We start from the raw sequence: 18,627 nt of genomic DNA, 5'->3' as shown, positions 1-18,627 counted from the left end.
GAGTATTTGGCGAATGGTAAATATTTGGTCGATAGTTGATCGATTTCGTTTAAATCCGCACTGATAATCTCCAATAATTTCATCTGCGTATGGGGTCATTCTTGCTAATAGAATATTTGAAAGGATTTTATAGGATGTTGACAGAAGGGAAATGCCTTGATAATTATTACAGTCAGTTTTGTCGCCTTTCTTGTGAATTGAAACAATGATTGATTCTTTCCACTCTTGTGGCAATTCTTCCTTGTTCCAGATAAGGAGAATGAGTTTGTGTATCTTGTTCCACAAATTTTCGCTTCCAGCTAAAATTAACTCAGCCGGAATTTCGTCTACACCCGGAGATTTGTGTTTCTTTAATTTCTTTATAGCGGTTTCTACTTCTATTCGGTTGGGTTCTGGAACATACGGTTCTGCGGTGTGTATCTCCTTTTCTCCACGCACACTAGTTTTTGGTTGCGTGTTAAGGAAATCGTCAAAGAAATCTTTCCATCTATTTAAGATGCTATCCGTGTGAATGAGGACTGAACCGTCAGATTTCTTTAATATATAAACACAAGGTTGATAGCCTTTCTTAAATTCGTTGATCCCCTTATACATGTCCCGGATGTTTTTATTTTTACTATTACCTTCAAGTTCCTTAATTTTAGCTTTCACAAAATCGCGTTTCTTTGTTCTAAAATTTTGGAAGTTTTCCGCCTGATATCTGCAAAATTTTGTGTAGTTATTTCATTCGGATTTTGTAGCCAGCGTAATTTTGCCTGTTTTCTCTTCTCTGACGGCTGTGCCTGTGAAAATGTGTCTAGAGAAACTAAATGAAAATTTATGTGTTATTGGTTATTTTGACAAGTGTAACTGACGTAAATACTTTTAGGGTAGAAAAGTAAATTTGTTTTCATGTAAATTATATCTTTTAAATTTTATTTCTATTTTAATCTATATATATAAAAGAGAACGCACAAATCCTTTGTTACCTCATCACGCTAATACGGCTGAACCAATTTCTTTTATTTTTGGGGGGTTATTAGGATTTGGACCCTAGATGGTTTTTATCATATCACTTTAATTTTTAATTACCAGTGTCTTGAGATAATTGACCATTCAAGTGTCCATAACGTACAAATCCTTTGTTAGTTCATCATAGGTAAAAATAAACGTATTTATATGCAACCCGCATGACCGAAAACTTCCGGGGTGACCGCAGCGAAGCGGGGCGGGTTAACATAAATGACAGGCGATATAATGTTAACATTTACTGCAATCTTCTATGGTTTTTATCATATCACTTGAAAGCGAAAAAGTAAAAATTATCTAAGTAACAAAGTTTATTGCGTTCCGGGGTGACCGCAGCGAAGCGGGGTGAACGCTGCTAGTTCTCTATGAATAAATAGAAAATGAAATTTTTGAGTTTTAAGTCCCACGGTTATGCCGGCTAGGCTAAAGGGTACGGTGATGAAGAATGAATGAAATGGTGGAATGAAGAAAGTGGGAGGAAACGGTAGAACCCCGATGAAACCCACGCACACGGTGTTTGTCCACAACAAAATTCACTTGGCGGGAGTAGGGTTTGAACCCGGGACCCCACGCTCCAATAGACTTAAGTGTACTCTATTTAAGACTGGGCTACTTTGCTGTTATTTGTTACCTCTGATTTAGCAAGTCAGTGCTTTCATTTTCTGGTTGGTTTATGTAAGTATACTCTTTTTAATCAAAATATTTCTGATCACCCTAAATTGGATTTACCTGGGCATGTCCTAGCAGTAGCAAGAATATTTTATGACTAATTAAAGCTCATCTGCACTCTTACAGTGACAATCTTACATGTTTTATTGTATTTTCAGTTCTTTAAAAGTAAATGAAATGTTATTTCAATAAATTGAAGAATTACAAATAAAACCTTAGAATGCATGACACGTGAAGAAAGAAACAAACATACAACTTAATTAGGGTGTTTACAGGCCCATACCACAACTACGCACATGATACTGTTCCCTCGATTTTCTCCGCCTTGCCAGAATTTAGTTTGGATTTTGTCCTCTTCGATTTTGTTTGCTTGGATTTTGTTCTCTTAGATTTTGTCCGCTTGGATTTTGTTTTCTTAGATTTTGCCCTCTTGGATTTTGTCCTACACTCTAAATTGGGAGCCTTAAAGATTAAATAAGTTAATTGTACAGGTTTATTTGTATAAATTTAGTATTTATTTATTTAGCATTATTGTATAGTATTTATGTAATATTATTTATTTATTTAGTATTCATATTTAAGAGTTATTTGTAAGATTATTTTGTAAATTAGATTAGCCCTAGTTATAAGATGTGAATATATATATATATATATATATATATATATATATATATATATATATATATATATATATATATATATATATATATATATATATATATATATATATATATATAGTATACACAGGGGGAAGGGTTAACGATTTTTCTTTCTATTTTATATTTTTGTTTTTGGTGAAAGGGGATTGGCTGTAGCAGCCTATGGTAACCAATCAGGAATCAGGAATAGTTTTAAGTGTCTCTTATATTAAATGTGTCACTACCTGTATATTCATAGTATCTGATGAAGCCAAAGTGGTGAAAGTGTTTCACGTTAATATATTTTTGCAAGAAATGTATTATTTTGCTCATAGTTTAAATAGTTTAAATCATCGAATAGTTTAAATCAAATTTAAGTCTGTTAAAAAAAAGCTTGTACAATGGAAAATATTACAAAAAATAATATCAATGGAATCCAATGCACGCATCACCGAATTTAACATGAGGTTTGGTCGGCCATTTTCCTTTGTGTGACAAATCGCCAAGAATTTCAGCTAATATGTTTTTATAGACAGATTTAAGCTGTGCCATGAAGTTTATAAAAGTTAACCACAAGGGCAAAATCATACTGTATAGCTGGGTAATGTGTTTGACTTTTTACAATAATGTGAAGGATATCTCTAATGGTATCAGGATCGGTTTAAGTTGTTCATGATGCCAGAACAATAATAAATTAAACGGTAAAGGTTGTTCAGCAGGACAAAAATAAATAAATCATTACTACCGAACATGGCATTATTAGATAATAATAATAATAATAATAATAATAATAATAATAATAATAATAATAATAATAATAATAATAATAATAATAATAATAATAATAATAATCTCTTTTCTGAAGCAGTAGGATTTATGATGCTCATTACATAACCGGATGATACCAATTCGAAACTACTGTAAATTCATATTGAAGCAAGAAATACCGGACGAAAAATACAGAAAATGCAGAGGAGACACATTAGAAACAATTGAACACATCACAGGCTCAGGCCGTATAATGTCTTTCCACAGATTATCTAAAGAGACACAACAATGTTACAAAAGGCAATCACCAATTGTTGGTACATAATCACCGGTACCAAGCCATACTACAAAATACCAGCCAAGTCCAGTACTTGAAAATTATAAATATAAACTCTACTGGGATCAAGAAATAAGAACGGATGTCACGGTACCTGCAAACAGATTTGACATCAATATTATCAATAAAATTGACCAATAAGTAACCCTCATAGATGTAGCAGTACCATTGACTCATAACATAGTACAACATTCAGTTAAGAAAATAAGCAAATATAAAGACCTGACTGACGAAATTAAAAAAAAAGTTATGGAAATGTCAGAAAGTTACAGTAAGACCAATCATTATCTCAACGAGATTTGTCTCTAAAAGTACACAACTTGAACAGATAAATGCAAAACATCTCCTAACAAATCTACAAAAATCAGTGATACTAGACACCTGTCATATGGTCAGGAAATTCAAAAAAAAAAAAAAAAAAAAAAAAAAAAGAACTCTTCCAATAATCTGCACTTGCCAGAGATAGCCGTCAGATTATTATGCTGAAACCGGTTTAAATCAAGATACAGTAATAATCATAATAATAATAATAATAATAAAGTAAATGGTATTCTGTAGTATCACGTCAAAAACAAACTGATCACAATTATGGTCGTCTATGGCAGGGGACCACATGAGAAAATTTGGTTTATATGACAATGATATTTTATCACTTTATATTGAAACCGGAAGTGGTAGTAGATTCCTATCACTTCCGGTTTTAGTGGAGAGATTAGACTAGAGATTAAATAATATGCTCTTGGTACACATAATTGATTGCAGAGAACAATGGCGGATCTAAAAGGTAAAAACTGGGAAGGAGGCAGCCAGAATCCTGATTATGAAAGATGTATATCATGAGTTAACTGTAAATTTTCAAAAATATATAAATAACTCATAATAAATATATAAATAACTTTTAAAAATTTAAATCACTCAAAAAACTTGGAGAGCCTAGGCTCGGGCTAGATCCACCACTGGCAGAGAACCTCTTCTTACTATCTAATTCAGTTTGTACTCTATATTGATCTACGCTAAAACCGGAAGTGTTTCATTTATACCACTTCCGGTTTGAATAGAGAGTTAAGACAGAATGTGGTACATATATTCTTACAATAAATCCATTCCAAAAAAGTTCACCTCTCTTATTTGTTATTGCTTTAGTTTCAAGTAGATCAATATTGAAACTGGAAGCTGTGCCAATTTTTTATTATTTATTGTTTCAGTACAGAGTTAAGGATGGAGATGAAGGCTTAACCAATGGTTACAAAGCCTGCTTGGGAGGCTTCTTGGGAGGCTTAACCAATCTGAGGGAAATCAATTCTCGCTATTTGTTATCGTTTATACTCTATAATGATCAACATTACAACAAAAAATGGTTGATTTCTTCCACTCTCTGTGAACAAATCACCTCTATCAACGACTCCTAACTCTCAATCATGTACACTCATGTCCAAAATTGTTGTCGCATGTCTATAAATATGTTGTTGTAGGAATATATTTTGATAACGAATTCGCCCGGTATTTCTTATAACGTTAGTATGTGTATAATCGGCAAAGACATGTATGTTGCAAATTTCGTGTCAAAAGAGCAGTAAATAAGAGCAATAAAACGAAAATAAAACCTTCTTATCCTTTTAACAACATTTTGTTTTACTCATTCTAATTTTTGTATTTATAATTCTTTTCCTATGAAATTTACCACAAATACACATTTCCCAATTATACACGTAGTATCAGTATTAAAAGTACCCTGCAAAATCATTATCAAATTATATTCTTAGAAGAAGACAGTTATAGATATGCGACAATCATTTTGGACATGAGTGTACATCCTGCCCAAAATTCAAGGAGATCCATCAAGTAGTTATTTAGATCCTTTTTGTCTGCCGAACGAACATACAAACAAACAGAGTAAATATGAGGGAGGATCAAAAACTAAGGTTACAACGCCGATATTTCTGGAGTTTCGTCTGATATAGAGGAATGAGGAGTATGCGGTAATTTTAATATATGGAGTTGGACATATGCAGAATTTCAGCCAACAGCCACCTACGGCGCTAGTTGTATGTAAACAAAAATGGCGACTTGTTTGGAAAACTGATCTCGCGAAGAAGTCTGCTCAGTTATTCGATTTTTGTGGGCGAAACATGTAACCGCGGCTGAAATTCACCCGCAGCTGGTAGAGGTTTACGGAGAGGCTGTAATATCTCGTCAGTATGTCGCAGAATGGTGTCGAAAGTTTGCGGCTGGTAGAGGAAACGTCACCGACGAGGAGCGCAGTGACCGACCCAACACGGTATGAATAGATTTGAAAATCCTCCCTACAGCTCGGACCTCGCTCCAAGCGACTTTCACCTGTTCCCACACTTGAAGGCACCTTGGACGAAGTCACTTTGCTTCAGACGAGGAGGTAAAACACTTCGTGACATCGTAACTTAACATGCAAGGAGGATTTTTATCATGAGGAAATCTTGAACCTCATCCCACGATGCGATAAATGCCTCAACCGATATGATGACCACATCGAAAAATAACCTAGTGTATGTACTATCTGTTGGCTATATTGGTTGTATGAAATTATATTATATATATATATATTATACGTTTCACTGCAGGATTTGTAACCTTACATTCTGTTCACCCCTCGTATATAAAAACAAACTGCTTAAAATTAAACGACTTAAGCTATTTTACGGTCACATAGCGTGTTAATAAAACTTCTTTGAACACATTCTTGGCTTAGCGATTAGTGTACATCCCTTGGTCGTGTGAGAGCCCGAGTTCGATTTCCGGCGAGAGCTCATGTGGTTCGAATCCCACATTAAGCTATAGATTCACGTCTCATTTAGCCCCACTGCTGAAAGGGACGCTTAAAATTAAATCAATTCGAATAAAATTTTCTTCACTGCCATTCTTTTTAAAACGAAATAACTGAATTCAATCCCGGTAGGAAGTCGTAATTCAGATTCAACCTTAAAGTGAAAATGAAATTTCTCATTTCCTTGATAGTTAAAACAATCCTTTCCTTTGTTTTCTTTTTGCTTTAAATAGAAAATCAAATTCAAAGTGCATCGATTAGCACAATATAGCGAAACCCAATATAGCAATTAATATATTTAGCTTCTTTTGTGGCAGCCTATGTTACAATTGTATTTACATAGTAGCATTACCCGTTTTTGACTGAAATATATACATATATATATTATGAAGTATCTAAATATAGAAGGAGACCGCTATGAAGAGCAGGCAATTACTTAATGAGCGTAGATATTAATAAAAAGAAGCAAGACAGAAACCCAATATAGCGATTAATAAAGTTGGCTTCTTTTGTGGTAACCAAGCTAGAACAACGACGACATCCATATCAAGCACCGTTATTGACTTTCGGATTCATTAACTTCAATAAGCCTACAGCATCGTCTCTGTTGTTTCTTTCTCCATGAACACAAAATTATGTGAACACAATTTCAAATAATCTGGCTTTCCCGAAACAATGAAATCACTCTGAGTAAACCTTGTTTTCATTAAGTTGAAAATTTATTTTTCAGAAAATTGTTCGCGTTATATAATCAATACGAAACTTCCTTCTAACACGTGTAAAGAAAGAGAAACAGTAAATGAAAGAATTTATATGAATACATTTTTAAAATGCTTTCAAACATTTTTTTCCCTTTCTTAAGGATCTTGGAATTGTATTTGATTAAAAGTAGTATGTGTTATTGTTTGTTGCTGTGTGTGTATCACTGTTCGGAGTGTGTGTGTCATTGTTAGGACTGTGTATGTGTCACTGTCAAGAGTATGTGTGTTGTTGTTGAGACCGTATGTGTGTCAGTGTTAGGAGTGTGTGTGCTATTGCTAAGGCTATGTGTATGTCTGTATCAGTGTTAGGAGTATAGGAGTATGTGTGTTATTGTTAGGACTGTTGAGTTGAATTTCAGTTTAGCGTCCCTTTCAGCAGCGAGGCTATTTGAGATGTGGACCTACTGATTAACGTGGAATCCGAACCACATGAGCTCCCGCCGGGAATCGAACCCGGCTCTCCCACGCCAAAGGCGCGTACGCTAACCGCTTAGCCACGGAGGAGCTCTTGTTAGGACTGTGTGTGTGTCAATGTTAGGAATATGTGTTTTTTATTAAGACTGTCTGTGTGTGTCACTGTTAGAAATGTGTGTGTTATTCTTAGACCTGTGCATGTTACTGTTAGGAGTATGTATGTTATTGTTAGGGCTGTGTGTGCATCACTTTAGGAGTATGTGTGTTATTGTTAGGGTTAGTGTGCATCACTTTAGGAGTGTGTGTGTTATTGTTAGAGCTGTGTGTCACTGTTAGGAGTATGTGTGTTATTGTTAGGGTTGGTGTGAATCAATTTAGGAGTATGTGTGTTATTGTTAGAGCTGTGTGTGTCACTGTTAGGAGTATGTGTGCCATTGTTAGGGCTGTGTATGTGTCACTGTCAAGAGTATGTGTGTTATTGTTAAGACTGTGTGTGTGTGTCAATGTTAGTAGTATATATGCTATTGTTAGGGCTGTGTGTATGTGTGTACCACTGTTAGGAGTATATGATATATTGTAAGGGCTCTGTGTGTACATCACTGTTAGGCGTATGTATGTTATTGTTAGGACTGTGTGTGTGTCAATGTTAGGAGAATTTGTGCTATTGATAAGACTGTTTGTGTATGTCATTATTAGGCATATGTGTGTTATTGTTAGAGCTGTGTGTATTACTGTTAGGAGTATGTATGCTATTGTTAGGGCTGGTGTGCATCACTGTTAGGAGTATGTGTGTTTTTGTTAGAGCTGTACGTGCCACTGTAGGATACGTGTGTTATGAGAAGAAATAACATGCAATTTCTACTTAATAATATCATTTATTTATTTATTACAAATACAGTATACAAATAAAAAACAATATTTTCCAGCAGAATCAAAACTATCTATGGACATATCCATTGTGATTAAAAGTTTTAATTTAACGACCAGCTGAGCCTGTGTTGTCTACACAGCGTATCATTCTAATAAGACCGTGAACCTGCTTTCCACTTCCTCACTATATCTGTAAATGTTTCTTTACAGACGCAAGTGAAGGACTAGAAGATTCACAAAGGGCGTGAATTGCTATAATTGCAAGAATTCTTAGTTAAGACCTTTCTTTCATCAAACAAGACCACGACAAACGAATGAAATGTGGTGTTTTACAAAACTGAATGTTTGATTTTTGGATCAAAAAATCCAATATATTTTAGACAAAAAATTTCTTGTAGGTCTTATATCTGGAGAATTACAGTATGATGTGCTTATCCCGCAAAAATACGAAAACTCGATTTAGAGGAGGCCATTCAAAATTTTTGTGGCCCCTGATCCAAAAAATCCAATATATTTTATTCAATCGCAAATTTTGTTGCACGCCTTATATCTCGAGAATTTCATATAGAATAGCCAAACTCAAACTATTACTTAACTCAGTATGATGTGCTTATTCCGTAAAAAATACGAAAACTCGATTTAGGGGCCGTTCAAAAATTTTGTGGCCCCTGACCCAAAAACTAATTATTGGCCGCCAAGATCGCAATCTTTTGATCTATTTTTTTGATCATTCATAAAATTCTTGTTTTTCTTTTACTAATAAATCCATATCCGAATATACATTATTGGTTCAACAGGCCTTTTTGAAGTTGCTATCATGCAATAGTTAAGTTTACTTTGAGCTTAGCGTCTCTTTCAGTAGTGAGACTAGATAAGACGTGGATCTACAACTTAGCGTGGGATTTGAACCACAGGATATCCTGCCAGGAATCGAATCCGGGTCTCCGACTAAACTACAAATGAACTTAATGGAATAGTAAAAGGAAAGTAAGAAATAAAAAATGTTATAAGACCTATTCTTCTAGTTAAAAATACGTCTGCATTTTGCATTGCTACGTCACGTCGGTCCAGTACCAGTGTTACGGAGAAAGGTGCCATTGGTTTTGTGCCCGTTCGTATCTCATATGCATTGACGGACATTTGACCTTCCAATGATGCATTGATGAGCTGTTGCAGCCAATTGTAGCCTCTTTAGTGCAGCCCCTGCCGGAGACTACATTCCAGCAGGATCATGCCCGCCCTCATGTTGCACGTACAGTCTTACACTTCCTGGGTTGACACAATGTTACTCTGCTACCTTGGACTTCGCGTTCCCCCGATCTCTAGCCGGCTGAATGCGTCCGGTTGATAGTTGCACATCACCTCTCACACCTGCGACTCCGTTAGCTTAAGAGTTGGAGAAAAACACCCTTTTGATGCCTTGCTGTCTTACAACCCTTCTGATCACCTATGTTGACCCCAAAGGCTGCTGACCATCGCTGGTTATGCTCTGCTGTTACCACGTTACCAAGCGTCATACAGAGTGGTAAGTTTATTCATTTGCTATTTGAACCACCAGATCTCTACCTGACTAACTTGGCACTGCTTTATCTTGTCTTCTTCATTGTGTTTCATTTTAATGGCGAGCAGTATATAAGCATTGTACCTAAAATTGAATATTGTATAAAATAGGAATGTGTTATCTAAAACGGGACTGTGTATTACTTAAAATAGGACAATGTTTTATCTAAAATAGGACTGTGTTTTATCTCAAGTACGACTGTTATCTAATATAGGACTGTTTTATCTAAAATGTATAAATGTTTTCTAAAATAGGACTGTATTCATTTAGCTGACGAACTGATTACACATCGTTGTGTCTTACGTAGAAAAGTATTACACATAAACGTAGTGTCTTGCATTATTGGACCCCCCCCCAACAAAAATGTCTGGATGCGCGTCTGTTGTATTCATACAACCACTTTTCTCAACCAAGATTTTTATTCTATTTAAAACTAGCAGCGTTCACCCCGCTTCGCTGCGGTCACCCCGGAACGCAATAAACTTTGTTACTTAGATAATTTTTACTTTTTCGCTTTCAAGTGATATGATAAAAACCATAGAAGATTGCAGTAAATCTTAACATTATATCGCCTGTCATTTATGTTAACCCGCCCCGCTTCGCTGCGGTCATCCCGGTGCTGGCATATTGTAAAAGTGTCTGTAAAAATAAGCAAATCAATTAAAAAATTTTAAACAGAAGATTCAAGCTATTTTCCGCTGTATATCGCCTGTCATTTATGTTAACCCGCCGAGTGACACGGTCATGCGGGTTGCATATAAATACGTTTATTTTTACCTATGATGAACTAATAACAAAGGATTTGTACGTTATGGACACTTGAATGGTCAATTATCTCAAGACACTGGTAATTAAAAATTAAAGTGATATGATAAAAACCATCTAGGGTCCAAATCCTAATAACCCCCCAAAAATGAAAGAAATTGGTTCAGCCGTATTAGCGTGATGAGCGGACAAAATTTTGTACGTTCTCTTTTATATATATAGATGTTTTTTTCTGATTTTTTAAAAAAATGTACCAGTGTTTCTCACAACATAAGACGAGAGGAGAAAGAAGGTTTTCTCGTCTCATGTCGTAATTTTTTAAATAAAACTAATCTCGATTTCATTCTCGTCTCATCTCGATTCTTGGAAATATTTTCTCGTATCCTCTCGATTTGTAAATTTTGAAGAGGTCTCGTCTTGATTTTCGAATAATTCGTTCTCGTCTCAACTGGATTCTCGGAAATCTCATTTCATCTCGTCTCGATTAGTAAGTTTTGTAGAGGTCTCGTCTCGATTCTCGAATAATTCGTTCTCGTCTCATCTCGATTTGTAAGTTTTGTAGGGGTCTCGTCTCGATTCTCGAATAATTCGTTCTCGTCTCATCTCGATTAGTAAGTTTTGTAGAGGTCTCGTCTCGATTCTCGAATAATTCGCTCTCGTCTCATCTCGATTAGTAAGTTTTGTAGAGGTCTCGTCTCGATTCTCGAATAATTCGTTCTCGTCTCATCTCGATTTGTAAGTTTTGTAGAGGTCTCGTCTCGATTCTCGAATAATTCGTTCTCGTCTCATCTCGATTTGTAAGTTTTGTAGAGGTCTCGTCTCGATTCTCGAATAATTCGCTCTCGTCTCATCTCGATTAGTAAGTTTTGTAGAGGTCTCGTCTCGATTCTCGAATAATTCGTTCTCGTCTCATCTCGATTTGTAAGTTTTGTAGAGGTCTCGTCTCGATTCTCGAATAATTCGTTCTCGTCTCATCTCGATTTGTAAGTTTTGTAGAGGTCTCGTCTCGATTCTCAAATAATTCTTTCTCGTCTCATCTTGATTAGTAAGTTTTGTAGAGGTCTCGTCTCGATTCTCGAATAATTCGTTCTCGTCTCATCTCGATTCTTGGACATCTTTTCTCGTCTCGTCTCGAAATGTCATGTCATCTCATTTTGTAAAGAGTGCGGGCAACAAAGCATTAGTATTTAGCCCCAATTTCATCTCCCAGTAAATTTGCTCGAACTTGCGTGCAAGCAATAACGTCGATGCATAAAACACGAGTCTGAAGGAACCAGAGTGGTCAGATGCACCGTTCCTGCGTTATCACGTTCAAAAGTGTGGAATGCCACGAGATGGCGCCAGTATCGAGGCTCAACTGCGAGATCGCCTGTTAATGTCTCGAGGGTATTTGTATAAAGTGTGAAACTATCGCGTTATAGTGATCAATCACAGATATAACTCCGTATCGTATTAAGTTCGTTGATCTAGCTCGTTGTTGCAAGTCTGGAGCTCGTACAGTAGGATGTTGTTCACACATGGCCACCATTATTTGGTACTTCTCTTACGGCCACAACTATGAGTGTGTTGTGCCCGGTCATCGATAGTCCAACGTTTCTTTTCGCATTGAAAATGCTTCCAATGATGAAGATGTTTCTGATTGAGTTTCATAAACTAAAGTACCTCGTAGATCTCAACCTCGATGCTGGCGCCATCTGGTGACATCCCACACTTTTGGAACGCGATATCTCAGGAACGGTGCATCTGACCATTTTGATTCCTTCACAGTCGTGTTCTACTCATCGGAAGCTATCGTTTGCAATCACGTTCGGGCAAATTCATGGGGAGATGAAATTGGGGCTAATACTGGACGCACTCTTTATGTACAAAATATATTCTCTACTTTATTGTTAAGTTCGTCTAGAAGTCACCGGGAACCTTCCGCGTCATGAGAAGTTCACAAAGAGTGTGCAATAGCAACATTTAAACCAAATTTACAAGGTTGAAAAAATGTATTTATAATGACTTTTCCGTCTTGAAACGTTAGTAAATTTTCTTCATTGTGTTCGTAGAATCACTTCATCAATTTATACTTTTTATACAATGAATCATGTAACGCTAAAGCAGTGTTTGAGATCTAAAGTGGACTAGAGTTTATCCACAAGATTCGAGAAATTCCTCGTTTCAACTCGAAAATGACTCGAAAATTTTGATATTTCTCGATTCGTCTCGAATTTAGATTGATTGATTGATTTTGGGTTTTACATCCCGTTCAGCAGCGAGGCTATATGAGACGTGGACCTACTGATTAACGTGGAATCCGAACCACATGAGCTCCCGCCGGGAATCGAACCCGGGGCTCCAACGCCAAAGGCGCGTACGCTAACCGCTTAGCCACGGAGGAGCTCGTCTCGAATTTAGAAATGTACTTACGTATCATGTCGAATCTCTTTTTGTGGGCACCACTAAAATTCATTTTCCTATTTTGCTTTCTCCTTACTTTCCTAAAGTTGTAACTATTTAGATTTATATAGATTTTTCATAGCCTAACCAGATTACGCTTACTGTAGAGCAGTTTCTCCTTGACCAGAGTTAAGGAGCTGTATCTCATTACATGCTGTAAGCACCTTAATTGACTTAAGCTTCTTGGTTAAACTAACGAGTCGCGTTCAGAAAGTAAAATTTATTTCGGGCGGTAAACACGAAGAATACACAGTGACCTTGATATATTTATTACCAAAGATACAGCACTGGTGACAGTATCTTTCAACATATGCACCACTGGAGTTCTGATATTTTCATACCGTGAGGCTATCATTTGTATTCTTATATTTTAAAAATCAGCCACCTGGGAGTGAAACAATCCTGCATTTACCTATCACACAATTTCTTGAAGCCCAGGTGTGTCGTGAAAAATTTTATGTAACAGGGATCGGGAAATCTTTGAGAACTAGCTGCTGAGTTCAGTTATCGTGAAGCGACAGTTCTCCAGAATGCGCTGCCGAACCATGTTTACATGTAGTAACTTGCTGCTAAATTCCCCGTTTCCAAAATTTTGAAAATATTTAACAGTAAAGAAAGATGGAATTATGCAAATAATGATGTTAAACCAACATCATACCCGTTTATGGCTTTAATTTTGTAAACTGAACTCTCTTAAGTTTAGAATAAAATGTTTCCCGAACAGAGAACGAGATATAAGCAAGATTATACATATACGTTTTGTATCCGTTTCTTGGTTTATGGTTATCCTTTCTTGCCTGCGAGATTACATTTAGGCAACCAGTAAAACCTCGTATATCGAGCTGTATAATTTCTAGGAAGTTGAAAAGATGGTTAGGCAACCAAAACGACATTTACAATATGGTGGTTGCATAACATACACTTATTGAAAAAATGTCCATGCCAGTTTGCAAACAATCAACACATCCAACCCCGAATTGAACATAGCACTCACAAGTACTGGATGTGTAAATACAATTTCTTAATTGTAGAACCTACTACAGGAAAACGAAAGTGTACTTGAACGAGAAAGTCATAGAAAGTCAAAAAAGCGAAAATTTCCACCACCCCCCAAAATGTTTTTTTATAGGAAGAATCTCCGCCTCAAAAAATTCGGCTTTTTTTGCATCTCTTCTTACGAGAGACGGCCGACCGTTTCTCTCTTCATCATGCACACTCTGCCGACCTTCAGAGGATTGGACACACATCAGTTTCAATGTCGCAGAAGACTTTGATTCAATTCCCGGCGAGAACTCATTTCGTTCAGTTTAATCCACGTCTAATATAATCTCGCTGCTGAAAAGGACACTAAACTTCAACCTAATAATAGTAATAATATTAATATTCTGTGTTTGAAGACTTTGTGTGCCAGGTGAATACATCGAGGTTTATAATCTATTAATACGACATCGGAACACAAAAGTTTGACCCCACTGTATTAAAGTAGCAGAATTCCGGTGGTGAATATGTTGAAAAGTAGTGTTGCCAGTGCATTATCTGTGGCAGTAAATGTTTCAAGGTCATTGTGTCTTCTTTTGTGCTTGCCGCCCGAGAGAAACTTACTTTTTGGGCGCTCTTCATTTATAAGGTGTCACGTTACGCTATTTCCGGTAGGACTTCTAAATGCTCACTCTAGAATCTATAAACACTTCATTAACAATCTTTCAAGTCAGAAACACAAAGAAAAAGTGCTTAAAGTGCACGTAATTTGATGCGATCATTGGTTTATAAACCATTAATACTATAACACATCATATAGTACTAAGTAATCCGTTATTTTGAAATCATAGATTCTCTTTTTCAATCTACAGATTTATCTGAGAGATAAATCCCTTCCGTATATTATGAATAAATTTGTTGCAAACGATCACTAGAGGGCAATGTATTTTAAATGCGTATTTAATGAGGCCATTTTTAACTTTATGTTTTGGATGCTGGAAATGGGGGTTGATGAACATATGGAGATTTTTTTTTTTTTTACTACAGCTACGTATTGCTGTTTGTATCACTTGCGCTATCTTTATTGGATCACATAAACAAAGTTAGCGTATTTTAATTGAGTGAGAGTATGAGCCACGTGCAGAGGAGGTTGTTGTAACGAACTTAAAAGTTCGTCATTGAATTCTCTATGTCTGTGTATCTGTCTGTCTGTTATTTGCGATTTTTTTTTTAATTTTGAGCCCTCCGTTCGATAGAGCTTCAAAAACTATCTGTAAGAAGTGATTGAATTTTTCGCGTCACTCTTATCGTTACCAAGATATTGGCCAAAAAAATGACCGATTTCCGGAGATTTACGGAGCCATATCTCGGGAACCATCGTATAGAGAGATGATATTAGTGTTGATCAATATCTAAGAGGATGGTGAATATTTTGGTACCAAATAGTGACCGGTGGTTTGGCCAGTGGGCAGTTGATCAATGGCCATCAGTTAATATCGGTACCAAAATGCTTACCATCTTCTTAGGTATAGATTAACATCAATATCGCTTCTTTATGACTAACCGTTCGCGAAATATTGGCCAAAAAATAGTTTCGATTTCAGGAGATTTAAGGAGCCATATCTTGGGAACCGTAAGTCATAGAGTGATCATATTGATGTTCGACAATACCTAAGAGGATGGTGAACATTTTGGTACCAAATAGTAACTGGTGGCCACTGGCCAACTGGCAAGCTTTCCATCCTTTCCTAGATATTAGCCAAAAATGTTCGAATTTCAGAAGATTTAAGGAGCCATATCTCGGGAACCGTAAGCCATAGAGACATTATCTTTTGCGAGAAACAGAAGGTGAGGATAATAAAATTTAGTTTTACATGTAGAAACAATCACAGTTATCCTTCCCGCTCCATCTCTTCATTTTTTTTTAAAGTTCGTTCTGGCAATGCTCTTGGAGAATTCTCAACTGTTCTTTTTCTGTACCAGTGTTTCAGTATATAATGAAGTCTGTTTATGTTGCCCATCATCGGTTTCAATAAAAAATGACCAACTTCAAAATCATTTTGAAGCAGTAACCAGTATAGATCAAATATAAGCACTGAAGCCCTATAAATTGCTCGGAAGGGTGCGTTGAGCTCGGCGTTCTGACGTTTAATCACATCCCAAAAGTGTTTAATTAGGATAAAATTGGGTAAGTTTGAGGGTTATTGCAGTAGTTAAAATTCACCTCTCTGCTCCTCGAAGCACTGCAGCACAACATTGGCTTTGTAACAAGGGGCGTTTGTCCTTATAAAAAAAAAAAAACATTCCCAGCTGGAATTATGGAAGACATGAATGACTGTACGTGATCAGCAACAGGGATGCACCTACGGGAAATCCACTGGGTCTGGACCCCTCCCCCCCCAAAATTCCTAATTCAGCATACATTTGTACCCTTTCTCAATAAAACTATACTTCTTTAACATTGAAATAATTGACGTAGGGTGAAAATTTGATCATACACTTCATCTGTACTGTTTCTTTTATAAAAACAATCTACTTTTATCTTTTTTCTTAAAATACAGTATAAGTAAAAGTATTTTACAATTACTTAACATCTTTTCGTGTACAAGATAGTCCCGGGTTCGATTTCCGGTGGGGGCACTCGGTCGAAAAAGTGTAAAAAGCTTTTCAGGCCGGTCATCCTGAATGAGGTTTTCCTGGGTTTTCCTCAATCACACCAGGCAAATACCGGGGTGGTACCTAACTTATAGGTCCCAGGCCGCTTCCTTCCTTCCCTTTCCCCGGATAGTGTGCTCGCCGAGGGACGTCATCCCTCAAAACGTGAAGAGCTAAATGGCCTTAGATGCCGAAAGCCCATAAATCTAAAATCCTAATCCTAATTGTGTACAAGATAATACTCGTTAAATATTACATAGATGTAGTGGCTTGTAGTTTTGGAGCCTCCAAAGGTTGGACCTCTCCCAACAAAAATTTTTTTGGTGCGCACCTGTTCAGCAATGACTTCCCAATACCATAGCTAGAAGCCATCATGGTGCCCTTCACACGCACTACCGGTCCTATGGATTACGATGTGAGAAGTCCCCCAAAGTATGATGCAGGCACCATCAGCCTGTCGCCATCCTACAGTGCACGTCTCGAGCAGGTGTTCTCCTGCATTCTGACCCTACTATCAATGTAACAATGGATTCTTGGAATATTCGGAGATAGAATAAGTTTCAAACAATTATTCGGATAATGCATAATTATTGGAACATTGAAAACGAATAATCGGATATTCGAGAAACCAACAGAAATTTTTTGAATAATTACTCGAATAATTGTAACAGCATTATTAGACAGCAGCAGCGGTAAAAGTGAGGGGGAAACGCGGAAGAACGTGGTTCCTCCACTTTTAAAAAAATATACACTGGTGTCCAAAAAGATAGCATAATTACGAAAAATGGGAAAACCTGGGAACATACAATGGGAACAGCAGCATACAGCCGTCATAGAACAGTGGTATCAGAACTGACCTTGCCACACAAAAGAAAGCGTACTGAAGGTCATACAAGGGCTGCTGGAGGGACGGAAGAGAAATGCCCAAAGAAGAGCTGATAACATCAGACCACACCACAGTCGATTGCTGAGTCGTGTGCAAAGCAGATATGTTGACAATAGTGTTAGTGCGTCGCGAAGGCTTCTACTTGCCACGAGGATCCACATTAGACCCTGTCTTGCGGGACAGGATAATCGGAGGGCTGGAAGCTGGGCAAACACAAACGGAGGTGTCCAGAACATTGAATGTACCACAAAGTGTGATCTCACGGCTGTGGCACAGGTTTCAAACCACCGGCAACATCGCACGTGCACCAATTCCGGATCGCCCAAGAGTCATAACCGCTCGACAGGACCGGTGTCGGTCGGTAAGGGCACGTTGGAATCGGTCGATGTCAGCACAGCAACTGTCATCAGAGCTTACAGCTGCTACAGGAGCACGTGTTTCAAGACAAACGGTATATGGGCGATTGCATGAGGTTGGTCTTTACGCAAGACACCCCATCGTGTGTGTCCCTCTCTCTCGTGTGCAGCGCAGAGCCCGCTTGAGGTGGAGCCAAGAACACAGGCACTGGACCATGGATCAATGGGGTCACGTTCTGTTCTCGGATGAGTCGCGATTCAGCTTGCAGTCAGATTCTCGACGGACACTGATAAGGAGAGAACAGGGGACGCGCGACAACCTGCAAAACATCATTGAAAGATTCCAAGTTGGTGGTGAGGATATGATGGTTTGGGCGGGCATCATGCTGAATGGCCGTACTGACCTACACGTCTTTCAGGACGGGACTTTGACTGGCCAGAGGTACCGTGATGAGATGCTGGAACCGTATGTGAGACTGTTTCGGTGTGCAGTTGAACCATCATTCATATTCATGGATGACAACGCACGTTGTGACCGGGCATGTGCGGTGGATGATTTTTTGGAGGAGGAAGATATTCGACGCATGCTGTGGCCTGCACGGTCACCAAACATGAATCCGATAGAACATGTAAGGGGTGCATTGGGAAGGCGGATTGTAGTCCGACAGCCCCACCACAAACAATTCCGGACCTGTGTACTGTCCTTCGGGCGGAGTGGC

This window comes from Thermobia domestica, chromosome 4, assembly GCF_964235325.1.
Source record: "Thermobia domestica chromosome 4, izTheDome1.hap1.1, whole genome shotgun sequence".
Taxonomy (NCBI): domain Eukaryota; kingdom Metazoa; phylum Arthropoda; class Insecta; order Zygentoma; family Lepismatidae; genus Thermobia; species Thermobia domestica.
The sequence above is the reverse complement of the archived record's forward strand: the minus strand, read 5'-3'. Positions refer to the sequence as shown.